The 14,245-nt window shown below is 36.4% G+C and overlaps 1 protein-coding gene across 2 annotated transcripts in view; it reads right to left on the bottom strand.

Moving 5' to 3' along the window:
• DYNC2H1 (dynein cytoplasmic 2 heavy chain 1) overlaps positions 1-14,245 on the bottom strand; it is a 372,035-nt gene that overhangs the window by 84,526 nt on the left and 273,264 nt on the right. The gene's annotated exons all lie outside the window — the stretch shown is intronic.

Here is a 14,245-nt window from a genome sequence, read left to right as displayed (position 1 = left end):
TCAGTGTTTTTTCTAGACATGAGACTCAAATGAAGGAGGTATAGATCAATTAATTAAAATAAGGCAAAGTAAATTCTTCTTTCCTATTTAGGGCTTTCATTTTTGTAACATTTTTATCAGCTTCTCTATCATCATTCTCATCAAAATTAATTCACTCACGTTTTTTTTTTCTAAAATAGTGTTTAATGGCTTCAATTTCAATAATACCAATCAGTCTTCTTAATCATTTGCTAAGAATGATCCAGAATATTACTGAGTATTCTATATATGGTATTATAGATATTGGGGGAGATGTATAAAAATCAGTGAGGTATGTACTGATGGTTCATAAATATTTCAACTTAATATTAAAATTGTGCTATATCATTGCTTATCTGACATAAACAAAATAAATCCCCAAATCAAGACAATATGTTTTCCTAAGCTAGTATTTTAAACATCAACATTTTCAGTGTGTCAACTACTTATTTTGTTTTACTTTTTGAGAGATGTAAATTGTTTTTCCTTTTTAAGAGATAGGGCTGTATTTAATATTTTGGGGGTTCTTACATTATTAAAGTTCAAATAAAATAAGGGCCATAAATATTTCAAAATAAATGCACTACATAATTGTTAAACATACAGAATCCTGCTGTTAAACTCAAGTTACTTCTAGAGCTTTTGATTGATTCTCTAATCTAGAAAAAATTGTGGTGATTCAGTGTTTCATTTTCTTTGTTTTTCTGATAAATTATTTCCATTTGCTCTAGCTGAACCCTACAACAGCACCTAATTTATCAGCTGTGCTAGACCACAAAACATCACTAGTTTGTAGTCAGAAGAAGTGCTATTTTGCTCTGGTAACACTGGCTATCTCTTATTTGTGTCTTAAATTTGTCAAAAATGACAGAGAACAAATAAGAATGCAAAGAGATACCTAAAGGAAAAAAGGTTCAAATATTTTTTTACATATGATGTTAAAAACTATTTTAAAAAGAAAATGTTTAACAACCCAAAAAAGTTTGTTTTCTTCCCAGAAAAATAACATGCGAGGCTTGCTTTTCATAATAACACTATCATAATACATTATAAACTTTAATGAACGGAGAGTAATGAAAAGGGAGTTCAAATGCATAATAAAAATATTTTATAATGAGGATCGGGCTATAACTTGTAACAGCGGACCATCTTTTCTTTTTACAAAATCTGACATACTCATCTTTTTACAAAGCACAGATGATAAAATGTCCATTATACATGTTTTAAACCAATTAAAAATACTTTTTTAAATGACATTCCTTTAAAATGGTGTCAAAGGGGATGAAATTTCCCAACAAAAACATACATCACTTCTTCCATGTTCTAAGCATACTGAACAGCTTGCATTATGCCACTGGCATGCTTTGCAGCATCTCTGAGGTTGGAGGGGAGCTGCAGAATATGCTGTCACCCCTATTCCAACCGTTCACATTCCAAAGAACAATGAGAGACATTTCAGGAATACCTATGATTCTCCTGAACAATTGGTGTGATTTTATTGTAGTATACTACATCTCATATACAATTGTATTTTCCTTTTCTTTTGGAAGTTATAAAGCACACAGAAGAATTTCTGATCTAACAATAACAACTTTATAGAACCTTAGAGCATGAGCTTTGTTGTTTGTCTTGTCTTCTTTTAGCATAAATTATTTCCCTAGTTTTATTTTCTTTTCATTTCCTAATTTTCTCTTTGATTTCCTAAACTATTGATTTTACACTAATAGATCATCTGTATTTTTGTAAGTCACATCCAGTATAATCCTTCTAGGAATGAGAAAGAATATAGATTTTAAAAATGAACGCTCATTCTCAACTTACAGATGAGAAATTGGAGTGTCCAAGAAGTTAAGTAAATTACATGTTTGAGAGGAGACCTATAAGATGGAGGAGGAGTAAGACATGGAGATCACCTTCCTCTCCACAAATAAATCAAAAATACATCTACATGTGAAACAACTCCTACAGAACACCTACTGAATGCTGGCAGAAGACCTCAGACTTCCCAGAAGGCAAGAAACTCCCCACATACCTGGGTAGGGCAAGAGAAAAAAGAATAAACAGAGACAAAAGAATAGGGACGGAACGTGCACCAGTGGGAGGGAAGGAGGAAAGGTTTCCACACACTAGGAAGCCCCTTCACGGGCGGAGACGGCGGGTGGCTGGGGGGACGCTTCGGAGCCATGGAGGAGAGCACAGCAACAGGGGTGCAGAGGGCAAAGCGGAGAGATTCCTGCACAGAGGATCGGTGCTGACCAGCATTCACCAGCCTGAGAGGCTTGTCTGCTCACCTGCCAGGGCGGGTGGGGGCTGGGAGCTGAGGCTCCGGCTTTGGAGGTCAGATCCCAGAGAGAGGACTGGGGTTGGCTGCATGAACACAGCCTGAAGGGGGCTAATGAACCACAGAAAGCCAGAAGGGAGTCCGGGGAAAAGTCTGGACCTGCCTAGGAGGCAAGAGACCACTATTTCAGGGTGCGCAAGGAGAGGGGATTCAGAACACCACCTAAATGAGCTACAGAGACGGGCGCGAACCATGGCTATCAATGCAGACACCAGAGACGGCATGAAACGCTAAGGCTGCTGCTGCAGCTGCCAAAAAGCCTGTGTACAAGCACAGGTCACTATCCACACCTCCCCTCCAGGGAGTCTTTGCAGCCCACCACTGCCAGGGTCCCCTGATCCAGGGACAACTTCCCCGGGAGAACACACGGCGTGCCTCAGGCTGTTGCAAGGTTATGCCAGCCTCTGCCACTGCAGGCTTACCCCGCATTCCATACCCCTCCCTCCCCACAGCGTGAATGAGCCAGAGCCCCTAATCGGCTGCTCCTTTAACCCCGTCCTGTCTGTGCTGGGAACAGATACCCTCAGGTGACCTACATGCAGAGGCGGGGCCAAAGCTGAACCCCAGGAGCTGTATGAACAAGGAAGACAAAGGGAAATTTCTCCCAGCAGCCTCAGGAGCAGTGGATTAAATATCCACAATCAACTTGATGTACCCTGCATCTGTGTAATACCTGAATAGAAAAGGAACCATCCCAAAACTGAGGCAGTGGACTTTGGGAACAACTGTAGACTTGGGGTTTCCTTTCTGCATCTAATTTGTTTCTGGTTTTATGATTATCTTACTTTAGTATTCAGAGCTTATTATCACTGGTAGATTTGTTTATTGATTTGGTTGCTCTCTTACTTTATTTTTATATATATATACTTTTTTACCCTTTTTCTCTTTTGGTGAGTGTGTACGTGTATGCTCCTTTGTGTGATTTTGTCTGCATAGCTTTGCTTTTGCCATTTGTCCTAGGGTTCTGTCTGTCCGCTTTTTGGGTTTTTTGTTTTGTGTTTTTCTTAGTATAGTTTTTAGCACTTGTTACCATTGGTCGATTTGTTTTTTGGTTTGCTTGCTCTCTTCTTTCTTTTATTTATTTTTTTTTATTTTTAAAATTTTAATAATAAATATTTTTTTATTTTCTATTTAAATACCTTTATATTATTTCACTTTTTTCTCTTTTTCTTTTTTAATTTTCTCCCTTTGCTCCTGAGTGGTGTGGCAGACAGGGTCTTGGTGCTCTGGCCGGGTGTCAGGCCTGAGCCTCTGAGGTGGGAGAGCTGAGTGAAGGACATTGGTCCACCATAGACCTCCAAGCCCCATGTAATATCAAACAGTGAAAGCTCTACCAGAGATCTCATCTCAATGCTAAGACCCAGCTCTACTCAACAACCAGCAAGCTACAGTGATGGACATGCTATGCCAAGCAACCAGAAAGACAGGAACACAACCGCACCCATTAGCAGAGAGGCTGCCTAAAATAATAAGGTCACAGACATCCCAAAACGCACCACTGGACGTGGTACTGCTTGCCAGAAAGACAAAATCCAGCCTCATCCAACAGAACACAGGCACGACCTCCCTCCACCAGGAGGCCTACACAAACCCACTGAATCAAACTTACCCACAGGGGACAGACACCAAAACCAACGGGACCTAGGAACCTGCAGCCTGTGAAACAGAGACCCCAAACACAGTAAGTTAAGCAAAATAAGAAGACAGAAAGAAACACAGCAGATGAAGAAGCAAGGTAAAAACCCACCAGAACAAATGACGAGGAAATAGGCAGTCTACCTGAAAAACAATTCAGAGGAATGATAGTAAAGATGACCCAAAATCTTAGAAATAAAATGTACAAAATACAAGAAACATTTAACAAGGACCTAGAAGAACTAAAGAGCAAAAAAACAATGATGAACAACACAATAAATGAATACAAATTCCCTAGAAGGAATCAATAGCAGAATAACAGAGGCAGAAGAACGGATAAGTGACCTGGAAGATAAAATAATAGAAATGACTACTGCAGAGCAGATTAAAGAAAAAAGAATGAAAAGAATTGAGCACAGTCTCAGAGACCTTTGGGACAACATTGAATGCAACAACATTCCAATTATAGGGGACCCAGAAGAAGAAGAGAAAAAGAAAGGGACTGAGAAAATATTTGAAGAGATTATAGTTGAAAACTTCCCGAATATGGGAAAGGAAATAGTCAAGTCCAGGAGGGCAGACAGTCCCATACAGGATAAACCCAAGGAGAAAAACACCAAGACACATGTTAATCAAACAATCAAAAATTAAACACAAAGAAAAAATATTAAAAGCAGCAAGGGAAAAGCAACAAATAACATACAAGGGAATCCCCATAAGGTTAACAGCTGATCTTTCAGCAGAAACTCTGCAAGCCAGAAGGGAGTGTCAGGACACATTTCAAATGATGAAAGGGAAAAACCTACAACAAAGATTATTCTACCCAGCACCGATCTCATTCAGATTCGACAAAGAAATGAAAAAACTTTACAGACAAGCAAAGGCTAAGAGAATTCAGCACCACCAAACCAGCTTTACAGCAAATGCTAAAGGAACTTCTCTAGGCAGGAAACACAACACCAGGAAAAGACCTACAATAATAAAGCCAAAGCAATTAAGAAAATGGTAATAGGAACATACATCTCAATAACTACCTTAAATGTGAATGGATTAAGTGCTGCAACCAAAGACAGGGGTTTGCTGAATGGCTACAAAAAAAGACCCATATGCATGCTGTCTACAAGACATCCATTTCAGACCCAGGGACACATACAGACTGAAAGTGAGAGAATGGAAAAAGATGTTCCATGCAAATGGAAATCAAAAGAGAGCTGGAGTACCAATTCTCATAAGAGACAAAATAGACCTTAAAATGAAGACTATTAAAAGAGACAATATAATATCATAATATCAAGGGATCAATCCAAGAAGAAGATATAACAATTGTAAATATGCACCCAACATAGGAGCACCTCAATACATAAGACAAATGCTAACAGCCGTAAAAGGTGAAATTCCCAGAGTAGGGGACTTTAACACCCACTCTCACGAATGGACAGATCATCCAAAATGAAAATAAATAAGGAAACATAAACTTAAAATGATACATTAAGCAAGATGGACTTAATTGATATTTATAGGAGATTCCATCCAAAAACAGAATACACTTTCTTCTCAAGTCCTCATGGAACATTCTCCAGGATAGATCATATCTTGGGTCACAAATCAAGCCTTAGTAACTTTAAGAAAACTGATATCATATCAAGTATCTTTTCCAAACACAATGCTATGAGACTAGATGTCAATTACAGGAAAACGTGTAAAAAATACAAACAAATGGAGGCTAAGCAATACAATACTAAAAAACCAAGAGATCACTGAAGAAATCAAAAAGGAAATAAAAAAATACCAAAAACAAATGACAACGAAAGCACGATGACCCCAAACCTATGGGATGCATTAAAAGCAGTTCTAAGAGGTTTATAGCAATATAATCCTACCTCAAGAAAAAATAAATATCTTAAGTAAAAAACCTAACCTTACACGTAAAGCAATTAGAGAAAGAAGAAGAAAAAAACCCCAAAGTTAGCAGAAGGAAAGAAATCATAAAGATCAGATCAGAAATAAATGAAAAAGAAATGAGGAAACAATAACAAAGATCAATAAAACTAAAAGCTGTTTTTTGAAAAGATAAACAAAATTGAAAATCTATTAGCCAGACTCATCAAGAAAAAAAGGTAGAAAACTCATATCAATAGAATTAGAAATGAAAAAGGTGAAGTAATAACAGATACTGCAGAAATACAAAAGATCATGAGAGATTACTACAAGCAACTATAAGCCAATAAATTGGACAACCTGGAGGAAATGGACAAATTTTTGGAAAAGCACAACCTCCCGAGACTGAACCAGGAAGAAACAGAAAATATAAAAAGACCAATCAAAGCCCTGAAATTAAAACTGTGATTAAAAGTCTTCCACAAAACCCCAGGACCAGATGGCTTCTCAGGCGAATTCTATAGAACATTTAGAGAAGAGCAAACACCCATCCTTCTCAAACTCTGCCAAAATATACTAGGGGGAGGAACACTCACAAACTCATTCTACAAGGCCACCATCACCCTGATACCAAACCCAGAAAAAGATGTCACAAAGAAAGAAAACTACAGGCCAATATCACTGATGAACATAGACGCAAAAATCTGCAACAAAATACAAGCAAACAGAATCCAAAAGCAGATTAAAAGGATCATACACCATGATCAAGTGGGGTTTATCCCAGGAATGCAATGATACTTCAATATACACAAATCAATCAATGTAATACACCACATTAACAAATTGAAGAATAAAAACCATACAATCATCTCAATAGAGGCAGAAAAAGCTTTCAACAAAATTCAACACCCATTTATGGTAAAAACCCTCCAGAATATACGCATAGGGGGAACTTACCTCAACATAATAAAGGTCATATATGAAAAATCCACAGCCAACTTCGGCCTCAATGGTGAAAAACTGAAACCATTTTCAGTAAGATCAGGAATACTACAGGGCTGCCCACTGTCACCACTATTATTCAACAGTGTTTTGGAAGTTTTAGCCACAGCAATCAGAGAAGAAAAAGAAATCCAAATGGGAAAAGAAAAAGTAAAGCTGTCACGGTTTGCGTATAACATGATACTATACGTAGAGAATACTAAAGATACTACCAGAAAACTACTAGGGCTAATCAATGAATTTGGTAAAGAAGCAGGATAAACAATTAATACACAGAAATCTCTGGCATTCCTATACACTAATGATGAATTATCTGAACGTGAAATTAAGGAAACACTCTCATTTACCACTGCAACAGAAAGAATAAAATACCTAGGAATAAACCTACCTAAGGAGACAAAAGATCTGTATGCAGAAAACTATAAGACACTGATGAAAGAAATTAAAGATGATACAAATAGGAGAGATATACCATGTTCTTGGATTGGAACAATCAACATTGTGAAAATGACTCTACTACCCAAAGCAATCTACAGATTCAATGCAATCCGTATCAAACTACCACTGGCATTTTTCACAGAATTAGAGAAAAAATTTCAAAGTTTGTATGGAAACAAAAAACACCCTGAATAGTCAAAGCAATCTTGAGAAAGAAAAACAGAGGCGGAAGAATCAGGCTTCCTGACTTCAGACTATACTACAAAGCTACAGTAATCAAGACAGTATGGTACTGGCACAAAATCAGAAATACAGATCAATGGAACAGGATAGAAAGCGCAGAGAAAAACCCACGCACATATGGTCACCTTATCTTTGATAAAGGAGGCAAGAATATACAGTGGAGAAAAGACAGCCTCTTCAATAAGTGTTGCTGGTAAAATGGAACAGCTCCATGTAAAAGAATGAAATTAGAACACTCCCTAGCACCATACACAAAAATAAACTCAAAATTAATTAAAGACCTAAATATGAGGCCAGACTTTATCAAACTCTTAGAGGAAAACATAGGCAGAACACTCTATGACATAAATCACAGCAAGATCCTTTTTGACCCACCTCCTAGAGAAATGGAAACAAAAACAAAAGTAAACAAATGGGACCTAATGAAAGTTAAAAGCTTTTGCACAGCAAAGTAAACCATAAACAAGATGAAAAGACAACCCTCAGAATGGGAGAAAACATCTGCAAATGACGCAACTGACAAAGGATTAACCTCCAAAATATACAAGCAGCTCATGCAGCTCAGTTTGAAGAAAACAAACAGCCCAATCCAAAAATGGGCAGAATATCTAATAGACATTTCTCCAAAGAAGATATACAGATTGCCAACAAACACATGAAAGGATGCTCAGCATCACTAATCGTTAGAGAAATGCAAATAAAAACCCCAATGCAGTATCACCTCACACCAGTCAGAATGGCCATCAACAAAAAATCTAGAAACAATAAATGCTGGAGAGTGTGTGGAGAAAAGGGAACCCACTTGCACTGTTGGTGGGAATGTAAATTGATACAGCCACTACGGAGAACAGTATGGAGGTTCCTCAAAAAACTAAAAATAGAACTACTATATGACCCAGCAATCTCACTACTGGGCATATACCCTGAGAAAACCATAATTCAAAAACAGTCATGTACCACAATGTTCATTACAGCTCTATTTACAATAGCCAGGACATGGAAGCAACCTAAGTGTTCATCAACAGAGGAATGGATAAAGAAGATGTGGCACATATATACAATGGGATATTAGCCATAACAGAAAACAAAATTGCATTATTTGTAGTGAGGTGGATTGACCTAAAGACTGTCATACAGAGTGAAGTAAGTTAGAAAGAGAAAAACAAACACTGTATGCTAACACGTGTATATGGAATCTAAAAAAAGAAAAAAAAAATTCCGAAGAACCTAGGGACAGGACAGGAATAAAGACGCAGATGTAGAGAATGGACTTGAGGACATGGGGAGGGGGAAGGGTAAGCTGGGATGAAGTGAGAGAGTGGCATGTATATATACACTACCAAATGTAAAATGGATAGCTAGTGGGAAGCAGCCACATAGCACAGGGAGATCAGCTTGTGTTTTGTGTCCATCTAAAGGTGTGGGATAGGGAGGGTGGGAGGGAGATGCAAGAAGGAGGAGATATGGGGACATATGTATATGTATAGTTGATTCACGTTGTTACACAGCAGAAACTATCACAACTCTGTAAAGCAATTATACTCCATAAAGATGTTAATAAAAAAGAACTATGAAGTACAATGAAATATTTAGCACTAAAAATAAATGAGCTATCAAGCCATGAACTGCACCTTAAATCCATATTGCCAAGTGAAAGAAACCAATCTGACAAGTTTACATACTTATGATTCCAACTCTATGACATTCTGGAAAAGGCAAAACTGAAAATAGTGAAATGATCAGTAGTTTTCAGGGGTTTTAGAGGTAGGAGGGATGTATAGGGGATTATCAGGGAGGTAAAAATATTCTGCTTGATGCTCTCATAATGGATACAAGTCACATTTTTTCTAAACTCATAGAGTATAAAATATCAGAATCCTAATGTAAACTATGGACTTTAGTTAATAATAATGTATCAGTATTAACACTGGCTCATCTGTTGTAAAAATGTACCACACTAATGCAAGATGTTAATAAGAGGGGGAACCTGCTGGAGTGCTAGGGGATATATGGGAACTCTATGTATTTTCTGCTTATTTTTCTGTAAATCTAGGACTGCTCTAAAAATAAAGTCTATTAATTAAAAAGAAAAACTTGTATGATGAATGGTCTAGAAGGTTGATGCAACAAGAAAATTAATCTTCCCATTGGGGAAAAAAACAACAACAACTAAACCAAAGTCCATCAGCAGTAGAATCAATAAATAAATTATGGTATAATCACCCTATGGAATACTATACACCAATGAAAATTAAAGCTTCATGCAAAATATGTACGAGTCTCAACATACAGCTGAAGGAAAGAAGCAAGATACACCGAAACAAAAACATACTGTATAACTCATTTACTATCATTCAAAAACAAGCAAAAATAACCCATGGTTATAAGTCAGGAAAGCTATTTCCTTTGGAGAGGAAAAAGTGAGTAGAAATTAAAAATGGGATGTGATGGAAAAGGGTAGAGATGGAGAGATACTGGAAACATTTTGGTTTTAGACTTGTGTGGTGATTACATGTGTGTCACTCTGATAATTCATCCAGCTGTATACTTAAAGTTATATAGTTTTCTCCATGTATTTATTTTGATTAAGATATTTACAGTGAAAAAAAAAGTAAATTACATGTTTGTCTCAAGGAATATGGCAGACTAAATATCTGGAGAAAATTTTATAACACAGTACATTTAAAAATTATGCATAAATAACAACATCATCAACAAAAAAAACCTTTTAAAATTTATGACTGAAGCACCAGGGAAATTAAGGGAAAGCTTTAAATGCTGGAGCCAAAGAGGCAGAGCTGATCTAGAGACCTGAGTGAGTTCTGAAGCCAGAATTTGCCCTGGGGTATCTGCCTCTCTGAAGGGGCCTACAGCTTGGTTTGTTTACTTTTTATTTTGAACTATTTTTAGATTTATATAAAACTGGCAAAAATAATACAGAGAATTCCCATTATATACTTTACTCCTAGTTATCATCTTACATAATCACAGCATAATTATCAAAACCAGGAAATTAATGCTAGTACAATACTATTAACTAAACTACCACAGACCTTATTCAAATTTTACCAATTTTTCCACAAATGTCCTCTTTCTGTTTCAGGAGAATACCATATTATATTTAGTTGTTATTTATCACAGTCTCATCCAAAACTGTGACAGTCTTTCTTTTTCTTTCATGACCTTGGCACTTTTGAAAAACACTGGTCAGTTACTTTGTAAAATGTCCCTCATTGAGTTCATAAGGTTCACATTTCCAAAGACAGAGAAGAGAAGCCCTGAACTCTACAAAAAACACCCAACAGGCTAATTAGAAAACAAACTGCCTGGCAGAGGGAAAGACTAGGGACACTTGCTGCTCGCTGTCTTGGCTTCTGGGTGATAATGTGATCTGTTTGAAATACTGTGATCATTAACATTCACCCTACACACTGCAATCCTGAAAATATCATATATCAAAACTTATGGAACTGCAGTGTATGAGATTCTTAGAGGAAAATTATAGCAGAAAACACTTATGATCAAAGAGAAGCATGCTAAAAACAGAGCCAAACTTAACAAATAATAAGGTTGAGAATGTAGATGGAAGAAAATAACAAGAGCAAAAAAATTAATAAAATAGAAAACAGATACGAGATCAGATTTTTTAAAAAGTCAGTTTTTGTTAGTCTTAAAAGACTAATAAAATTATGAGACTTCTGACTAGATTAAATGATTATAGCTAGATGATAGATAAAGTAAGAAAAGGCAAAAATTTATTTAAAATTCTAATATTACAAGGAATATAATTACAGAAAAGACTAAAAGAGAATATGAGATTATTTTGAATAGCTTCATACCATAAAAAGTAAATTTGGCCAATTGAGAAATTTCTAGGAATATATAAATTAATAAAACAGTCTCAAGAAGAAATAGAAAAACTAAACTGGGCTAGAGTTGTTTAAAAAAATTAAGTGAGGGCTTCCCTGGTGGCGCAGTGGTTGAGAGTCCGCCTGCCGATGCAGGGGACATGGGTTTGTGCCCCGGTCTGGGAAGATCCCACATGCCGTGGAGTGGCCGGGCCCGTGAGCCATGGCCACTGAGACTGCGCATCTGGAGCCTGTGCTCCGCAACGGGAGAGGCCACAACAGTGAGAGGCCCGCGTACCGCAAAATAAATAAATAAATAAATTTTAAAAAATAAAAAAATTAAGTGAGAAGTTAAAAACATTATCTCAAAGTAAATCTCAGACACCAGCAGTTAATATAAAAGTTCTCCTCACATTCCTTGAACAGAAATTCAAATCTAGTACTAACCATTTCAGAGACTAGAAAAGGAGGCAAAATTCCTCAAATCAAGCAATAGAGGCTAGTAAAAACATTATATGAAATATAAGGGGACATTCAAAGATCAGACTTACTCCTGAAGATAGATGCAAATAAATAAACAAATATCAAACAACCTTTCAAAAAAGACATACATGACGACTCTGAATGTATGGTTCAATAATAGAAAATACAGCTCATCACATAAGCAGATTAGAGAGAAAAATAATATAATTATTTCAATACTGGGTGAAAATATGGTCAATGAAGTTCACCAATACATTCTTGACAAACTACCCTAAGGAAATTTAGCAAAGATATGTGAGATTGTTATAACAGCTTTTGATAAATTATGCCTCCCTGTAATCATACCTGTTTGCAAAGTAACATTCCACTCCTCTGATATCAAGAGAAATCTACTTCTCCACCCCTTGGAAGCTGGGCTGATATTATGACTTGTTTGACTAATAGAATGTGGCAAAACGGATGTGCAATTTTCAAAGCCTAGACTTTAAGCGAACTTGCAGTTTCTGCTCTGGCCTTGGAATCCTGAAACACCATGCTAGTCTCTGGTAGTTGAAAGACCATGTAGTTGAAAACCAAGTCACCCCAGCCAATAGCCAGTGCCATCTGCAAACATGAGTAAGACCATCTTGAACCTGCCAGCCAACTCTCCAAATGAAGGCAGCCTCATATGGGAACCCAGATGAAACCAATCCACAGAATCATAGGAAAATCATAAAACATTATTGTTTCAAGTTACTAAGTTTTGGGATGATTTGCTATGCAACAAAGACTAACTGAAGCACTGGGAATAGTGGAAATCTTTAACCTGTGTTAGGGATTGCATGTTTGTGTACCCCGCACCACCCCTACCCCGCAAATCCTATGTTGAAGCTCTAACCTCCCAGGATGGCTGTATTTGGAGATGGGACTTCTAAGGAAGTAATTAAGATTAAATGAGGTCATGAGGGTGGGGCCCTGATCTGATAGGATTTGTGCCCTTATAAGAAGAGACAAGAGAGATCTGTTTTCTTCTCCCCCTTTCTGCAAACACTCACAGAGAAAAAGCCATACGAGATCATAGTGAGAAGACAGTCATTTACAAGCCAGAAATATAGCCCTCACCACAACCCGACCATACTGGCACTTTGATCTCAGACTTCTAACCTCCAAGACTGTGAGAAAATGCATTAGTGTTATTAAGCCATCCAATCTGTGGTATTTTATTATGGGAACCCAAGCAGACCAATACAAACTTATAAATGGTATCTACAAAACATGGTAAATATTACAATAAATAATAAAATATTAGAAAATATTCCCTTCAAAATCAGAGCAAGATAAGACTATCACCACACTAACTCAACACTGCACACAAAGATCTAATTATCCCAACACACAATAAAAGGCAATTAAATGTATATGGATTGGAAAGGAAAAAAGCTAAATCACCTTTTTCTCAAATAACAATTTACAGAAAGAGAATTTATAATACTTTTCATATAACATATTATATTTATTCACTATACATTTTTCTATTTGTATTTGAAATATACAAATTCATTAAACAATATATATTTTTTTAACTTCAACTCAAATATTATTTCCTTTTTCAATAGCTATTTGGGAGCTGGTAAAAGTTTACTTACTCCATATTCTCTCTTCACCCACCCGCTAACATGTGCATGTTCCTTCTGGGTGCTTGGCCAGGTATAATATGTTTTACTGTGTTACCAAACATATCAAGATGTAACAAGCTACATTAAATCTTCCCACATACTGTAAAAACAAAACAGTACACTAACCTGTTGAAGTGAGATACAGGAGAATATCCAGAGGTTTATCTTTCTAATGTTAATATATGCAAGATAAAGGGGGGAAAACCCTTTCTTGATGTCTCCTGTGTCTTCGATAAAAATATTTATGCCAGTCACATGCAAGGCCAAACTGTAATTTATGTTGGTGATTGGAGAGAGATTTCACTCAAGATCAAAAGTGAAAATGTGCAGGCACTGTACCATGTTAAGAATTCACATCATCATTTTTTTCTAGGCAATATGATATTAAAAGCCTGAAAATAAATCTCAGGAGAACTCCTAGTTTGTACAATTTTAACAAGGATATTAAGAATGAATTTCTCATCAAATGATGTTTAAATTTTACTAAGACCAGTGAATATACCAGTTTTCAAATACTGAGGTATATATTATTTGGAGTGACAGGCTGAACACTTCATTATAAAATCATATATATTGATGTTTTATATATAACTCTGGGTAATACTAAATAACTCAAACCTGGAATTAATCATTAAATTATATGAAATGTTTGGATTCATCTCTGCCTTGAAGAGGTACTATCATGATGTTTTGTTGAATCATAA

The sequence above is a fragment of the Orcinus orca genome, chromosome 8 (genome assembly GCF_937001465.1).
Source record: "Orcinus orca chromosome 8, mOrcOrc1.1, whole genome shotgun sequence".
Lineage (NCBI taxonomy): Eukaryota > Metazoa > Chordata > Mammalia > Artiodactyla > Delphinidae > Orcinus > Orcinus orca.
The sequence above is the reverse complement of the archived record's forward strand: the minus strand, read 5'-3'. Positions and strand labels throughout refer to the sequence as shown.